Source organism: Mus musculus, chromosome 5 (genome assembly GCF_000001635.26).
Source record: "Mus musculus strain C57BL/6J chromosome 5, GRCm38.p6 C57BL/6J".
Lineage (NCBI taxonomy): Eukaryota > Metazoa > Chordata > Mammalia > Rodentia > Muridae > Mus > Mus musculus.
This window is the reverse complement of record NC_000071.6, coordinates 133,829,714-133,842,947: the sequence shown is the minus strand read 5'-3', so window position 1 is coordinate 133,842,947 and position 13,234 is coordinate 133,829,714. Positions and strand designations below refer to the sequence as shown.

At 44.3% G+C, this 13,234-nt stretch overlaps 1 pseudogene; it reads left to right on the top strand.

Annotated features, from left to right (window-relative positions):
* Positions 1-289: 289 nt before the first annotated feature.
* On the top strand, positions 290-1,392 carry Gm7902 (annotated as a pseudogene).
* Positions 1,393-13,234: the final 11,842 nt, after the last annotated feature.

Sequence of the window (13,234 nt, the reverse complement as noted above, 5' to 3'; positions counted from 1 at the left end):
AATATTTTATCTCCTCTTCTCCCACCTCTCCTAAACTTCAGTGGCTAGTCCCATATAGCCCCTGCCAAACATCCATGGCCTGTAGTAGTGGCCACAGGATCTAGCTCCTCCAGAGACCTCACATGGCTGCTGGCTTCTTCTTCCTCCAAAGCATGGCAGAAAACTCCTCATCCCTTCCTTGTATCTCCCTGCTTCCTCCAAGGACCTGAAAGTCCCTCCTGTACCTTCCACCCAGCAGTTGTCCCCCAGCTTTCTTTACTGACAGATCAAGAACCAACTTGTGGGTCTCCGGCCGGACCGTGGAGCGGGCGGCTGCGGGCGCGCGGCGGCGGAGAGCCGGGACAGCGGGAGAGCGTCCGAGCGCCCCGCGGGGAGGCTGGACAGCCCGGGCTCGGCCGAGGACGCTGCTCCGCAGCCGGCGGGCATCATGGCATCGCTGGCGGACCGGGTCCGGGGCAACGGGCGCATCGCCGCCGGGCTCCTGTTCAACCTGCTGGTGTCCATCTGCATCGTGTTCCTCAACAAATGGATCTATGTACACCACGGCTTCCCCAACATGAGCCTGACCCTGGTGCACTTCGTGGTCACCTGGCTGGGCTTGTACATCTGCCAGAAACTGAACATCTTTGCCCCCAAAAGTCTGCCGCTCTCCAAGCTCCTCCTCCTGGCCCTCAGCTTCTGTGGCTTTGTGGTCTTCACCAACCTTTCTCTGCAGAACAACACCATAGGCACCTATCAGCTGGCCAAGGCCATGACCACGCCGGTGATCATAGCCATCCAAACCTTCTGGTACCAGAAGAGATTCTCCGTCAGAATACAGCTCACGCTGTAGACTTTGTAAATTTTGAAGCTGTAACCCAAGGTTTAGAGACTACAAGTATAGAGACAACAGACATGAGAAGAAAGCGTAACTGAGGAGGTGACGAGAGCAGAGGAGACAGCAGCTCAGTGGGTCGGAGCCAAGCAGCACGAACTGCAGGTGAACTCCATGCAGCTACTTTACTACCAGGCCCCCATGTCTTCTGCCATGCTGCTGGTGGCTGTGCCCTTCTTCGAGCCAGTGTTTGCAGAGGGAGGAATATTTGGTCCCTGGTCAGTTTCTGCTTTGCTTATGGTACTGCTGTCTGGAATAATCGCTTTCATGGTGAACTTATCGATTTACTGGATCATTGGGAACACGTCACCAGTCACCTACAACATGTTCGGACACTTCAAGTTCTGCACCACTCTCTGTGGAGGATACATTCTATTTAAGGATCCCCTGTCGGTAAACCAGGGACTCGGCATCCTATGCACGCTCTTCGGTATCCTCACCTACACCCACTTTAAACTCAGCGAGCAGGAAGGCAGTAAGAGTAAGCTGGTCCAACGGCCCTGAGCTTTGGCAGAGAAGAGAAAGGCGAATCATGAGGATGAGAAGCGACAAACGTGTGTGTCGTCTATGGAAAAGCTCCCCGTGGAATTCAGTCAGTGACGTACAAGAAGTATTTTCTTTGCAGATAATGACAATTTTTAGTACCTTTTATCGATTTAATTTTTAAAAACCAAAATGATTCAGTCAGGCTTCTCAAAGACTTAATGGACCTGGAGCTGGCACTCGGTAGTAGAGTGTTTGCCTCACACGCGTGAGACCCTGGCCTCAAACTCCAGCACCGTCAAAGAAATGCTAGCAACTGCCTAGAAGATGGCTTCATCCTGCCAGCTGAAGCACGGGAGAGTTCGGCTCCATAGGAATGACAGAGCGCTCCGTTGCCGCAGCTGTGCCGTGGCTGTCGGTGTCCAGTGTCCCTGTTCTCCCAGGAAGGGCACGCCAGCCTGCTGGCTCACCCAGGCCTTCCTGTCGGGAAGTTGAAGTTCTTTCTCGTTTGGACAGGGTGGTGGTCAGAGTTGTTTTGAGACTGGATCTCACTGTGTCGCTCTGACTGGTCTGGAATTCTCTACATAGCCCAAACTGGCTTTGGACTCTACCACTCCATGTAGCCTTTAGCTTTCTGATTTCACTGCAGAACTGAAACGTTTATAGAAAGGTAGCTGTCATCGACATGCTCATGAAACCAATTACATCTCTGAAAGTATCACCTTTTCCGTAGAAACTTAATCTAAGACGTTCTTCCCTGTTAGACAGGGCAGGAGTGCTTGAGCCCAAAGCCCGCTCAGCAGCACAGCTCTGCCTGCTAGAGGGAGCGTCTGCAGACTGACAGTCTCATTGGTCTTCTCGCGGCTTTGGGCTTTGAGTGAGTTCTAGATACTATATATGGAGTTACAGGAAAACCCATCTTTAAATGGCTCAAAGCAAAGCTGTAAAGGGCCAGCAGGTAGAGCCAGTAACCGGGTCCCTGCCCAGCACTCATAGGTGGGTTCGCAGTCGTCCTGGTAACTGCTTCCCCAGCTTGCTTAATCCTTTCATCCCAGTGTTTTCTGATGTGGCCTCCCTCCTGTACTCCCTGCCTCCCACATCCTGAGCAGTAGATAAGGAGCGTTGTATGTATTGGAAAAACTGGACTGAACCAGGCCTTGCAGTTTATGTGGCAAATCAGAGCAAAGGCTGCCCAAGTTCTAGGCAGAAACTTGGTGAAAAACAGGAAAGATATGGAAGAGAGGTAGAAAACTAGCTAATATTTAGCTACTTGTGTGAGGTTCCAGAGGAATTGAGAAATGTTTTTAGTTGAGATGCAGACAGAATACATGGGGCTCCAGCAAATAGAGCCCTGGGTATTTAACTGCAAAAGTGTGTGTCTGCCTTCAGGTATCTTGTCATTTTGCCATTCACGGCAGCCGCTGATGACCGCAGAAGAGTCGGGTCTCTTGGAATAATAACTTTTTCTAAGCATACACTTCCTGTGAGAAAGCAGCTTACGACAAAGAGACGTGTCTTGTGATAATACATCTTATCTTGAATTTTCTTCTTTTTCACAGGAAGAGGTAACTTTTAATATATTAGGATTTTTTGTTGGTAGTGGTAGTTTTTAGGTTTTTTTTTTTTTTTTTAACCAAATAAAAAAGCCTGGGTTGTATCCCCAGCACTGCCAAAACAAAGCCTTTTCAAGTCATCAGGCCACAGGAGTGCTGAGCTCGAGGAGAAGACACACCCCTAGGTCTCAAGGTTGGGCAGTGAGTCGGGGCTACGCGTTCCTTGGCCGTGTAGACCGCACAGACTTCCAGGGCAGCCCGAATCACATACTGAGTTCTGTTAAGGGGAAAGGAAGGGTGCCTGGTCTAGGACTTTTTTTTTTTTCCTGGCCTCACTAAATGTGTATTTTGGAGAATGGCATTGTCTGCTGTGTATCAGTCCATGTGCTTCCGTGGGTCTTTGTTTTAAATATTGTCCTCAGTTTACAGAGTTGTGTTATTATGCCAAGAACTGCAGAACATGCCGTCTTCACCATCATGGACCTTTGGAATCATGCTCAAGAAACATTTTCTGTGTATGTTTAATGTTTAACAGTTTCCCAGAAGCTAACGGAAAGTCTTCCAGCACAGAGAGCCTCAGGTTTCTGTGCATTAGGAACAACGGAGTTGATTTGTACTGCGTACAAATCTTAGCTGTAGATAAGCCCTGGGGACCGGGGTGGTTTGAATAGGTAGGTGGGTGGGGTATGATAAGTGGCTGGTGTCAGTAGGAATGAGGGACAGAGTGGGAGTATGGTGAATCAAGGCGTGTTTATATACGTGAATAAACTCTCTACTATTAGAACCATAAAAAAAAAAAAAAAAAAAAAAAAAAAGAACCAACTTGTGAACAGGACCTTAGCATCAGAACCGCCCCCCTTCAAATGACACTGTGCCACTGTCTGTGTGTTCATGGTAATGAGACAGCTAACACATCTGCTACCATGGCTAACTAGGTGAGGAACTCTTCACTGATGAGCATTTAAGAGTTGTCATCCAGGCTAAGGTGGCCTTTCTGGTGCCTTTGGGTCACCCAGGCTCCTGACAATAACTGTAGCAAACTTACTGGTTTGCCAACTTGGATGAAATGTTTGGCCATTGCTTCTCTGGCCTGTCAGGGGTGAATAGATATTTGTTCACAGCTCCCTAGGAAAACTCATCCAACACATGTGTTGAATGGAAACCATTAGTTCAGACACAAGTGGTTCTATTTTAAAAGGCAGGGGGAAACAAAGGTAGGGAGAGACAGAGCAGAAGCAAATAAAGGATAGAGCATAAAACTTGGTTTCTTGAAAATTTTTCAGTTTTAAAAACTCAAACAAAGAGTATTTTTTAAAAATGGGTTATAGGTTTCCAAACTCCTTTTCCAGAGAGCTTTCAAATAAGTTAAATGTTAAAGGTCCTAATGACATCTGGTTTGGATTTCCTTTTAAATTCCTAGGTGGATTTCCTTTTAAATTCCTAGGTACATCAAGATGAAAGAGAATCGGGGCTGGAGACAAGAGCTTCACCAAAACTTCTTGCAGAGCAAATAACTTCAGGGGCAGAGTTTGGTCAAGGCCAAGGCCAAGGCCACCGGGGTCCAAACACAGCAGACAAGGGGGCCACATGATGGCTGCCACCCAGAGAAGGAAAGGTAAAAAAATCGTATGTTTCCGTTCTGCTCCAGGATGAGCAGTTATTGAGAGGAGGGAGAAGCATTGAGTTATCTTCAAAGTGGGAAGAAACAGATTTGAGCAAATGCCTAGCACGATGGTAGCAGCATAAGAAACACAGACAGAAGCTGCCTGGATTGTCATGGGCACTGGGAAGTGGGCAAGAGACACAGCGCCACACTGCCTCCTGCAGAGACCTGATACTAGCAGAGACCTCCACTCAGGTAATGACAGGGTTCCTGATTTCATTGCAGAAAAGAAGTTCAGAATGAGCCACCATGAAACAGAGCTGGACTTTATAAGAGAGATATTTTTTTAACATAGACTTAGGCATTAGGGTTGTTTTAGTTAGGGTTCTATTGCTGTGAAGAGACATCATAACCAAGGCAACTCTTATAAGGAGAACATTTCATTGGGGCTGGCTTACAGGTTCAGAGGTTTAGTCCATTATCATTATGGCTGGAAGCACGGTGGCACCAATGTAGACATGGTGCTAGAGAAGGAGCTGAGAGTTCTACATGAGGATTGGCAGGCAGTGAACTGGATTGAACTTCTGAGACCTAGTGACCCACTTCCTCCAACAAAGCCACACCTAGCCCCACAGTGTTACACTTCCTAATAGTGCAATTCACTATGGACCTGTAGGGGCCATTTTTACTCAAACCACCCTTGTTTTCATTTGTTATGCCTGCTAATAAAAGCGGCACTCAGGAACATTACTTTTTCTATTATTTAGTGTTTTGTGTGTACATATTTGTGTTATGTGTGTGTGCACATGCACGTGTGAGTGTTCACACGTGTATACACATGCATGCACACGTGAGGATGCACATGAGGAGGCCAAAGGCAAACCTCATATATCCTTCATCAGCATACTGCCTATCTTGTCTTTTGAAATAGTCTCTCCTTGACTTGAGGCTCCCTAATTTGCCTCAGGGATACTTTTGTTTCTGCCTCCCCAGCAGTGGGATCATAAGTGTACACTGCTACACCCTGTTTTCAAGAAGAGGAATCTCTTTTGCATTGTTTTGATCCAATTCACTCTCCATTCTTTCTCCTCCAGGTCCTTCCATCTGTCTCCCTCCATTCCATTCCAACTTCATGTGCTCTTTAGAAAATAACCACAACCATTGGGTCCACTTCATGCTGCCTGTATGTACATGGAATGCAAGTAGTCTCTCTGGGTTGCATCCCGGAAGAAAACCAAATCTCCCCCTCTGAAAAGTATCAGTGTCCAATAGCTTCTCAGCAAGGGGCCATTCCCCTATCCAGGCTGGAATTATGGCTGGCTTGAGCCTGTGCATGCAGTCCCAGCTGCTGTGAGGTCTGTGTCATGCACTGTCATGCCCAGCTGTTGTGTGAAATAATAAAAAAAGAACTGGCATGTTCCTGCGCTTGTCCCAGCCATTCTCTGCCATGGTGGCCTGGCCGGCCATGCAATGGTGGGCAATGGCCAATCTGTTTTTATCTTGTGGAGACTCTGCCTCAGAACTCCAAACTCTTTCCACCCAGCTCACTAGGTTCCCTCTGGCGGGTAACTACCACACCAACCCCGTGCTTCAAATCCCCTATGGCCTTTGTGGTGCACCTCAGGCAAACCCATACTTTGCAGCTGTGCCTTTCTCCCTTGAACCCGGACGAGCCGCTGTGTGAAGGAAAATGCAACACAAATTTAGTTCAGAAACGAGAGCAACTCGATCGCTTGGCGCAGCAACTAAAATTCTAATCTTGTAAGCCTTATTAAATCTAAATCTTCAGGTGTCAAATCCTGACGAATCCACCATTGAAACTGGGAGACACTCATAGCGACATCTTATCCTCATGCAATCCTTGTCCAAAAGACTGTCTTTCCTCCTTCTCTCTTCCCCTTTCCAACTTAGAAGTCCCGCCTATTCATCCAGTGATTGGCTCCTTTATTCATTAGGGGATTGGTTCACAAGAAGTCACCTGAGTATGACTCACTCTTTGTCCGCAGCCCCTCCCAGGAGAGTGGAATTAGTATCAACATATAAACAACACTAGGCAAAACCCATAACACCCAGCAAGTGCTGTTTTTCTGCAGATACCAATTCTTTCGGATCTTAAACTCTTTACACCCCCTTTCCCCTGATGATTCCCCGAGTCTTGTAGAGGGGGGGGGTGTGATAAAGATTGATATAGATGTTTAAAGTTGAGCTCTCTACAGTCTTATTCGCTATGCACTGACCAATTATGGGTCTTTTGAAAGATGGTGATTCACACCTGGCTTCTTAAAAAAATGGATTCTGTGTTCTCAATTCAGGTCCTCATGCTTGCAAAGCAAGCATTTTAGCAGCAGAGAAAAGGAAACTATCTCAGGTATATTAGGATGATGCCATAGTACAACTTGTGATATTGTGAGAGAATTAAAAAATTGGAAAATTATATAAACGATGATGGGTTTATGGATACCAAGATGTCCAAAGATATTGTCCCAACATCTGGTGAGAGTTTTTCTTAGCCTTATCCTTATTACAGAACAGAGATGGCAAGAGAGCACATGTTTGAAAGGAAAGGGAAGAAAGATTGCATTTTAAGAAAGAATCTGTTTTTGTTCCCGAGATAACTAAGACTATTGTTATAATAACAGCATTAGTCATATTTTTTCCAGAAATAGGCTTCATGACTAAACCACTTCTTAAATGTCCTACTTTCTGTATAGTTGTATTGGGGATTAAGTTTCCAACATGTAAACTTTGGAGGATTCAGAGTGTAGCAGGTAGGGAAATATGAGGAACCTGGGGAGTTCATGCAGAGAGGGACCATATCTACACTGCCAGTTCTTGGATGTTTCACATTGCCTTGGTAGCATAGCTCTGCAGGTCAAGGTGTTTGCATCCAAGAATGACAATCTGGGTTTTATCTTTGGAACCCGTATGGTGGAAAGACAGAACCAACTCCTGTAGGATTGTCATCTGACCTCTATACAAATGCCCAGTTGTGGGCGTGTGTGTGTGTGTGTGCGTGTGCACATGTGCACACGCACACACACACATACACACACACCCCAAACCAACCAACCAACCAACCAACCAACCAACCAACCAACCAACCTACCAACCAACCAACCCACCCAAAACCCAACCCAACCCAAAACAACAACTAACTAGAATAGATTAAAAAGATAAAGTAAAAATAAAAGAAAATGGTTGGTGATAGAACTCAGGGCTAGATTGTTCACCTAGAATCCACACTGGGGTGTGTGGCTCGTGGTAGATCTCCTACCTAGAAACAGTATCAGGCGAGATGCCCCTGTTCACAAGCGGACAGTGTGTAAACAGCTGCCCTACAACGCAATGAACAGAGTCAAAGAAAGGGGTAGGCCCAGGTTCCAGGGTTGTTGATGTGTGCTGAAACCCAGCGACAAGAAGTGGAGGAGACCTGAGTGAGGTTCTCAGTGTGCAGAGAGGATCACCCCAGGGCCAGACCTAACTGGAGAGAGCGCTTTCAGAATACTGCCACACCCCTACCCCACCCCCTTTACCAAAGCCTAAAAGTGCAGAAGAGGAAGCAGCTGGCTGCCTTTGTTTGAAGGCAGGGATTCCTTTCCCAGACAAATTTCCAGTCTTCTGGACTGAAACAAGTTACCACATGTGCCAGTAAACGTCTTAGCTAGGATTTGGCCCATCCATCATGCCTGAGCATGTTCTTGCAGGGCTAATTGCCCACACATAAATTTTATTTTTGAAAATTAAACCAAAAAAAAATGCAAAAGAGTAGAGCAGACTTTTTTCCCAATGAACCATCACACTGAAAGATGCTTTTCAATGGGGGTGGAAAATGAACAGATAATCATATTTTCTAGTCTATATGAGAGACCAATGTTGAGATGCTGATTCCAATTTTCCCCAGATAGACACCTAAGGGGCTTTCCAATATTACAGTTATTGCTTCCCACCTTGCACATGTCTGTATGCCTTCATGTGTGTGTACATTCATGCCTGGGTCTGTGTGTGTGGAGGCCAGAGGACAACTGTTGATATCACTCCTTCAGTGCTGTGTCACCTTGCTTTTGGAGACAAGATTTCTCCTTGGCTTGGACCTTGCCTATTAAGCTACTCTGGCTGACCAGCTAGCCTTGGGATCATCTTGTCTCTACTTCCTCAGCACTGGGATTACAAGCATGTACCTTGACTCTATAAAATCTAGCCTGATTTTTTTGTTTTTCCAGACAGGGTCTCATTATGTAACCTGACTAGCCTGAAATTTACTATGTAGTCTAGGCTGGGCTTGAACTCATAGCGATCTGTTTCCCTCTGACTCCTAACTGTTGAGATTAAAAGTGTGCACTCATTATATCCAGTGTTTCCTTTCTTCCTTCTTCCCTCCCTCCCTCCCTCCCTCCCTCCCTCCCTCCCTCCCTCCCTCCCTCCCTTCTTGTCCATTGATGTTTTGCCTGTAGGCCTGTCTGTGTGAAGGTGCCAGATCCCTGGAATTGGAGTTACAGACAATTGTGAGCTGCCATGTGGATAATGGGAATTGAACCCAGGTTCTCTGAAGGAGTAGCCAGTGCTCTTAACTGCTGAACCATCTTTCCAGCCCCATTTCTCTCTCTCTGTCTCTCTGTCTCCCCCTTCCTGCTTTTCTTTCTCTCTTTCTTTCTCTCTCTCTCCTTCCTTCCTTGCTTTCTTCCTTCCTCCTTTTTCCTTCCTTCCTCCTTTTTCCTTCCTTCCTTCCTTCCTTCCTTCCTTCCTTCCTTCCTTCCTTCCTTTCTTCCTCCTTTTCCTTCCTTCCTTCCTTCCTTCCTTCCTTCCTTCCTTCCTTCCTTCCTTCCTTCCTTCCTTCCTGTAACTGCTAGGGATTGAACTCACATCCTCACGCTTGCATGGCAACATTACCAACAGAGTTGTATCCCCAGCTCCCAATATAATTTGTGATGTCATCTTGGGAGCGCTACCACCGCAGAACTCTGTACACCTCATTAAGCAGCCCCTTACCTGGAGCCTGTCATTAATCAGTCACCAGCATATGCTGTTCAGGACAAAATGTTACAGACTGACCACCCATGTCACCAGCTCACTCTGCTAACTAGTGTTCCTTGCCTCTGGAAATCGGATGACCAATGCCTTGAGCCCCTTAATGTTCACAGCTGTTCCAATCAGAAAAACTACACGCTTAGCGAGAGTCGATTATACTTGTCCCCAAACCTGTTCATGCAAATGTATTTCTTATGGCAATTATAGAATTAGGTAAATATTTCAGCACTGATGGAATTGAGGATGAAAGTAATAGAGTTGTCATTTCTATGAAAATTAAGTCGAATGCTTGGGAAAGACTTAATAAAGGCAAATTGCTTAACAACTGCTGTCAAATTAAGTGCAGGCAGCAACTGTAAAATTTGGGGATGATTATACAAATCTGGAAGGATTCCGAGCTTCAGTTGCTTTTAAATGCCTTGCTTTCCTTCAACTCAATAAAGCAGGACATTTGGAGTACTCCAAGTAGTTAGTCTATATCCAAGGGATGGATGCATATACATACATATATGTACACACACATACATGTACATATATATACATGCTCATAGATATACACACAAACACACATTACATATATACATATACACAAACATACACATATATATACACATATACACATATTCATGCACATATGTTTATATGTGCATATAGATGCACATATATATTCACATATATACATATAGATATGCACACAAATACACATGCATATTCATATAAAGGTACACACATAAATACACATACCCACATACATGTACATAACATAAACACATACACAAACACATATACACCCATATACATTCACACATAAAAATATGAGCTGCAACATGGTTTTGCAAGTGCATTGTCAATGGTCTTTTGTGATTGAACATCTCATCCATTTTTCATTGGGAAGAGCTTGCAAGTCTAATCTTATTGGCTAAGAGTCTTGGAGTGTGGGAAGTGGAAAGGAGGTACTAGGAAGGGAGAAGGGAGGAAAAACTGTGGTTGAAATGTAATATATGAGAGAAGAATAAATGTAAACATCTGAAGAAAAAAGAAGAGGCTTGGTCTGTAATCTGTGCTACCCCATCATTTCAGGTGCATACACTCGACTTTGGCCAAAGATGAAACCATATCATAGCTGTGTCAGCTGGAAGTTTCCTGGTGTCAAATGCACACTTCAACTTGATACTGATGTGTGTGTGTGTGTGTGTGTGTGTGTGTGTGTATGTGTGTTATTCTATTATCTATGTATTGTCTATGTAGCTATCAATACTCTGTCTGTCTGTCATCTTCTAGCTTTTTTTTATCTTGATACTCTATCATCCCATCATCTTGTATCTTTTATTTCTTTATCTTTCTTCTATGTATCTATCTGTCTACCCACTCATCTGTCTGTCTATCCTCTATGTATCTATCTGTCATTTATCTATACTTATACCCATTTATTGTCTGCCTGTCTTCTCAGAGGCTTCAATTATAAACCATGTCCAGATTATATATAAAAAATATGTTTTCATTGGAGAGAATTAAAAAAACACAAAAACAGTATAAGCACAAATCCCCATTTGTCGTTGCAATTCAGAAATGAGGATTTTTAAATATTTAGGACCATTTTCTTCTAATTAAATTTAAAGAAAAAGATATCCAGATTTTGTGTGATGGCATATCAATACAATTTAACACTTGGGAGGTGGAGGCAGGTATGTACCCACCTATATACACACAGACATACACCCCACCATCAAAATAAGATATACAATAAATTATGATGCATAGAAAAATGTGTGAATGAAGTATATTCTTCTTTTATTTCTATTTCTGTGGCAAATACTTGACAAAAGGTTTATTTCAGCAGGTAGGGTAGGGAAGTCAAGGTAGGAACGTAAACCATTCCAATCACAGTCAAAACCAGAAAATGAATGCATGGATAAGTACTTGCTTGCTGGATTTCTTCTCCCATGCACAGTTCAAAGCCAGCCCAGGTAATGCTGATGCCCACAATAGGCTGGGTTTTCTTATCTCAATAAACAGTTAAGAAACACCTTCCATATCCATAGGCCAACCCAATGTAGACACTTCCTTTTTGAGGTTCCCTGACTTCCCAGCTGACTCTAGGTTGTCTTGAGTTGACAGTAAAAGCAAGTACATAGTGTTTTTTTGGCTGCACAAAAGATCTTATCCTTTCAGCTGCAGAAATAAGACAGGGCAGATCCAATGTCTGGCACTAGGCTACATGGACCATGTACTTATTGCAGGTCCCTGCCGTTGACTACTGGAGGAAACAGGAGCATAAGAGGGAACCATAATGGTCGCTGACAATAGATAGATGAGCCATTTGAGGCAGTGTGTAATTACAACATTATATGACATAGATTTTATGGCCTGGAATGGTGGGCTGTCGTAGTTTATAATTTTCATTATCAAGCCAAAAGCCACAGAACAAACACTAGGGAAACTTTATTTAAAGGTGATTGCTCATAAAGGGGAAAATAATTGGAATTTCACAAACCAGTAATTACAAAACCAGGAAAGGTTAGTCTGGTATATTTTATAACTGTAATATAAAAAAGAAACTGCAGGGGGACTTTAAAAAATGCAGCTTTAATTAATTCTGTTAAAGGTTATTGTCTGAAATGAAAGAACAGACCAAAAAAAAAAAAAATCAAGAATCAAACCAAACCAAACCAAAACCAACCTACTTCACAAGAAATTTAAGGGACCCAAAACTCTACAATTAAATGCTCTGTGTCTTAGTCAATGTTCTGTTGCCGTGAAGAGACACCATGACCATGGAAACTCTTATAAATGAAAACATTTAACTGGGGCTGGCTCACAGAGGTTTAGTCCATTATTGTCATGGTGGAAGTATAGGGTAAGTCAGGAAGACATGGTGCCTGAGAAGGAGCTGAGAGTTCTACATACAGATGGGCAGACAGCAGGAAGAGACAGACAGACATTGGGCTTGACTTGGGCAAATCCCCAACCCCATTCCTGTTGACACACCTCCTCCAACAAGGCTACACCTTCTAATCCCTATCAAGTAGTTCTATTTCCTAATGATCAAGCATTCTAATCTATGAACCTCTGGGGGCCATTTCTTTTCCCTCCTCCCTCCCTCCCTCCCTCCCTCCCTCCCTCCCTCCCTCCCTCCCTCCCTCCCTCCCTCCCTCCCTCCTCCCTCCCTCTCTCTTTCTTTCTTTCTTTCTTTCTTCTTAAAGATTTATTTGATATTATATGTAAGTACACTGTAGCTGTCTTCAGACACACCAGAAGAGGGTGTCAGATGTCATTACGGATGGATGTGAGCCATCATGTGGTTGCTGGAATTTGAACTCAGGACCTCCGGAAGAGCAGTCAGTGCTCTTAACCACTGAGCCATCTCCCCAGTCCCAGGGCCATTTCTATTCTATCCAAACCACCACACTTGGTAAGTCAGGAAAACTCTACAATCCAAATTCATCTTTTTCAAAGATATTTATGGCTATATATTTTTAGTTAGTTAGTGTGTGTGTGTGTGTGTGTGTGTGTGTGTGTGTGTGTGTGTGTGCACATGAGTGTAGCTTCCCATGGAGGCCAGAGACATTGGATCCACAGGAGCTGGAATTAGTGGGGGTTGTGAACACCCTGACCTGGGTGCTGGGTACCAAAATCAGGCTCTTTGCAAGAACCTTCTCTCTAGCCCCTATTGTTTATGTGTTTGCTTATTTGCAT